This window comes from Penaeus chinensis, chromosome 15, assembly GCF_019202785.1.
Source record: "Penaeus chinensis breed Huanghai No. 1 chromosome 15, ASM1920278v2, whole genome shotgun sequence".
Classification (NCBI taxonomy): Eukaryota; Metazoa; Arthropoda; class Malacostraca; order Decapoda; family Penaeidae; genus Penaeus; species Penaeus chinensis.
The window spans coordinates 2,767,279-2,772,278 of record NC_061833.1 but is presented as its reverse complement, the minus strand read 5'-3'; the positions used below and the strand labels follow the sequence as shown (position 1 = coordinate 2,772,278).

Genomic DNA, 5,000 nt, shown 5'->3' with positions numbered 1-5,000 from the left:
ATGATTACAGTTTTATATACATCTGACACAGTACAGTAGTCTGTGACTACTGTAATTGTACATGGTAATATAGAAACATGTCATACATCATACAAAAATAATATGTTGATATGATCTTGCCGTGTTTACATAACACTGTTTTTTTGTTTACGGCAGTTTTACATAGTAAATTTAGGATATAATACGAGTATATCTTCCAGTGTATCAGATGAAATGAAATATTCACATAGTTCTTTTTACCTCATGTTAGGTGGTCTGAAAGGCTGTCTCACATGACATTCCGAGATATAATGCTCAATCGTTCGCTTGTTTTCTTCGTTACACAGTCTACATTTAGTTTCATCTGCACTTCTTGCACCGTGCAGTTGCCAATACATTCTGTAGCCTAAACGTATTCTGGCAATAACCACGTCACATTGTCTGGTTTGACTTCGGTGCCACCCATAGGAGGGTTTGCTATCTCTATACTGATCGTAGTGCCTTATGGTACAGCTTTCAGACCTTTGAGTGTTTGTCAGATCTACTAGTTCTTCCTTATGGGAACTTTTCAATATGTGTGCAACCCTAGCAAGAGGCATCCCAAGATCTATGTTCACAGTATCTTTGCTACAGGCTTCCTTCGCCAATTTGTCGACGTGGTCGTGCTTGCTTATGCCAACATGAGATGGTATCCATACAAATTGAATGTTAAAATTACGCTCTATTGCACCAGTTACGTTACGCTTAATGCAACTCACAATTTCCTCATCGCCACCTGCTTTGAAAGAATTTAGTGTCCGAAGACCACTCTGAGAGTCACAGAAAACTACTCCAGAGCCCCGAGACATTACGAATTCCGTTGCAAGGAGTATACCTGCCAACTCCGTTTGTGTAGTGCTGGCCCAATTTTGCACTCTCATATTAACTTGATGTTTTAGTAGGTCATTTTTGTATACAGTACAAGCACAACCAGCTTTGTATCCAGACTGTACGGATCCGTCAACGTAACACTTGTATACATCATCGCCCATAGACTCTGTGTGTTCCTTCACCGTTGCTAATGCAATTTGTTGTAACACACAGTTATGTACACTGTTTTTTTGGGGGTAGACACGTAAGGTGCATGATCAATTTTGAATTTTTCCATGGTGGAATGGATCGACCCTGTGGTATTTTACTAATTGGGACATTGAGCTTTGTAATGTTCATGGAGATTTTGTGTATTAGAGGACGCGCGTGTGTGTGATTAGTCACGGCTGCTTGCGTGATTGTATGCTGCATTTGTTTTTGGAAGTCTGAAAGATACAAGGGTTCCCTCATAACTTTGAGAAAAGGCACTGGGCAGATCATAGATTTTTTGTCTAAGACTAATTTCGGGGTCTAAAATTATTAAAAGTATTTTGTTACACAGTAAGTTAAACGTACATATAATTTATTTAACTAAATATAAATATTTAATACTTCGTATTTAACGCTTTCTGTAACGCCAACTTCTAATGAAAGAGTAAAATGTACAAATGAGGCTCCTTTGATGCTATGGATAATTGCATCGTTGATTTTCCATCAGTAATTCATGAACATCACCAAGAGTAGGGACAGCTGGGGGCGCCTCCAAGTAAGCTAAACAATGCATTTTTTCCCCTTTTACCCACAAGCTAATTCAGAATCACAATGATATATATATATATATATATGTATATGTGTGTGTATATATATATATATATATATATATATATATATATATACACGACGTCAATAGCTCAACAATCTTTGATTTGTCTCTTAGTTACATTGTAATGTTGCTTTGAAAGTTTACTCATTTTAAAATGAGCGATAGGCCGACAGCACTATTCTCTGCAACAATAAATAATTACATTTTGAATGGCAGCTACTCTACCCATTAACTATCAATATGAACCACGAAATTACCTCGAACGAGTTAAATGTCACAGTGATACCAAATTGCTCACTTTCAAAGGAACTGATTAAACTCGTACACTGTAAGCGTTATTTTTTTAACATTTTTATATTTCTTATTATTATTCTAAAATATCTTATGCAGTGACAGGTGATGAAATACACAATGGTTCAATGGGGTTCTTGAGGGGCCTAGCAAGCGTATAGTTAAAATCAGACAAAGTGAAGCTAAGTGCCCTTGGTACATATATCCAATTGTCAGGTGAATGTGAATTGTTACAAACACTATTGTCCTTTCTATTCCTCTATTGGAGTCATGGCCATAATGAATTATCTTTTTCTTGTTTATATGAAAAGTCCCAAAAACAAATAAAGGTGCAGATTTTCGATGAGTAGTAGTTCACTTGTTTTATCGTATATATTGCAAATGTAATCGTATTATCACCTAATCAACTTAATCTGACTCTAAAGATTATTATTTCCTTTAGCCTGGTACCTAATGTGTGTGTGTGTGTGTGTGTGTGTGTGTGTGTGTGTGTGTGTGTGTGTGTGTGTGTGTGTGTGTGCGCGTGCGCGCGTGTGCGAGTGCGTATGTGTGCGTACGAGCGCGCGCCCGTAAGAGTACGTTGTATATCTAAATGTATAGCAATAATATACCTACATACATAAATGGAGATGGTTATGGCAATCACAATGATACAAAATATATGTATTTTGTTATTTAACCAAATCATTTTATATGTGCTACTGGCCTTTTTGTATCATCACCGAAACCCGTAACATCCAAAACATGTCATGTCGTATGTTTCTCGATATGAAATTAATATATAAAGATGCATAAAATCTTTTTAGCAGTACAGCTGTGTAGTGGTGTTGTATCCCCGCCCTCGAACTATCAAGCCATCGGACAGCTACTACCGCTTTCCAGAACAACCCTTAGGCCACGACACTGCCCGGCACAGCGGTGTTGCTCGATTCTCGCTCGCTCTCGCTCCCTCCCCCCCTCTCTCTCTCTCTCTCCCCCCCTCTCTCTCCCGCTTATAGTTTCAGTTGTTTTCACGATAAACAGTGTATAGAATTTTTACATTGATGAAAACGGAGACTTTTCGTATGTGACATTTTCTGCACTAATCGAAAATAAATAAAATATGTTATAGAAAACAGAGATCAACTAATTCCTTTTCTATGTAGCTCATAATTCTTAGATTGCGAGGATAAATATTACTCTGACCGCATAACACATAATTGCGATCTGGCAAGTAGTTCGTGTATTACTACCATTAGGTTTTCGCAAGCACGTGGTAATACATATACTACTTGCCAGATCGTAATTATGTGATATGTGATTATCAGAAACCAAGCAATTTTACCAATAGACGGAAGCGATGAAAAGTTCTGTGTTTATGTGAGCAAATCATATGTAGAAGCAAAGGTAATAATCTGTAATTTGCGTCAAGAAGAGCGTTTCTATTTGCTACAGCGAAATAGCAGCTAGGTTGAGTGTGGTTCTGACGTATGGTATAAATACAGCAGGGGTCCAGGGGGCTGTCCGTCCCGGCTTTGGGTCTATAGTTAGAGATGTCGACTACATGGGTCCATCTGGGGCAAAGCGCTTGGCCAGGGGGGTTGGGGGTGCGAATGCCCGTAGGGGGATGCGCTTAGTTTTACTCGAACGATGGCGCATTGGTCCTAAGAGTTGCGTTAGCAGATTTAAAGCGTTTTTGTGATGTTTCTGCGCATTTTTTGCGCTCTGTTCATTCTGATTTAGGCTGTTTTACCCCGTAATTTCACTTCATGAACCCCTCTACTATCGGGATTATCATATGATTTGAGGCGGAAATGAGCATCAGATTTCTTTTCATTACACGCGAATAGATCGGACGATATAGATAATGTCTGTCAAGGGCCAATACTCAGAATCGAAAAAAAAAATGTCAGAATATCTTCACAATTATTTTGTACCGTTATAATGAAACCTTACTGACACCAGAGTATAAAAGAGAATATGGGTGTCTTGATATGCTAATATATCACAGGCTCTAAGACAAATAAATGCCTGTGGCCACTGGAATTATCCAATTAAGCAAAACTCGTAAATTGGATGAAGAACTTAAAGCAACAGACTCACACTTACAAATGAAGAACAACGGGTGTTATAAGTAATAGAAAATATGGCTTGTCTGAATATGAGAAATACACTTGAAAGTTCCCTCAGCCTTGCAAAGCGAAGTGGTGTGAGAATAAACGAGACGAGTCGCAGAGGAGTCGGGTACTTTTTTCTTATTTTAAAGCCTTCTAATAAAAAACCGTACCTGTATATAAGAACATTAATGATTTTTTTTTTTTTATTAAGTGAAGTAAAGAAAAATCACTTCAAAACTTTATATGTTAAAACAAATTTCGTTGATCCTGTGTTTTGCTGCGACCACTAACCAATATTAAGGAGGATTGGGATACTAAAAGTCTTTATATTTAGAGTCTAGCTTCCCAAAGGATATAAACTTCACAGAAAATGCGCCTTCAAGTCTTACTCTTTACTCCATAATAAACACCTCCCGTGTTGTCTAGTGGCTAGGATACGCGGCTCTCACCCGCGAGGCCCGGGTTCGATTCCCGGCACGGGAAATATCTTTGTGCTCAGAGGTAATAAAATACCCAGTATAGATAATTCTCTAGACAAGGGACAGATAGTTATAACCTATAATAAGATATTTGATTCAAGTGCAATGCCGGATTTCCTGGAGTCTAGCTTCCACTATTCGGCTAAACTACCTCCGGCTTCTTTGTGGCATTATAAATATAGTCCCTCAAAGCTCCGCGTGTCTAGGCTGGCAATCAAATAAAAATGTCATAACTAAATAGTACTTTAAAGAAAATGTATGCAAATAACGCTTTAGTTAATGGCTATTCTAACTTGAAAAGATATTAGGAAATCCATCCACAGTTCTTTTCTTTTCACCATATTTAATGTATATAAGTAGACATAGTCCATGAAAATTATGTTATTTACATAATGTAAATGGTACTATACATCTGGCAAGTGAGTCAAAATCATAAGATTAAACCATCTGCCAAGGCCAAAATGTGTTGATCTCGCTAGAAAC

General features: G+C 37.8%; 1 non-coding gene across 1 annotated transcript; it reads left to right on the top strand.

The window, feature by feature from the left end:
- The first annotated feature begins 4,449 nt into the window (after positions 1-4,449).
- Trnae-cuc lies at positions 4,450-4,521 on the top strand. Its single transcript has one exon. It is a non-coding gene; the product is annotated as a tRNA-Glu (tRNA).
- Positions 4,522-5,000: the final 479 nt, after the last annotated feature.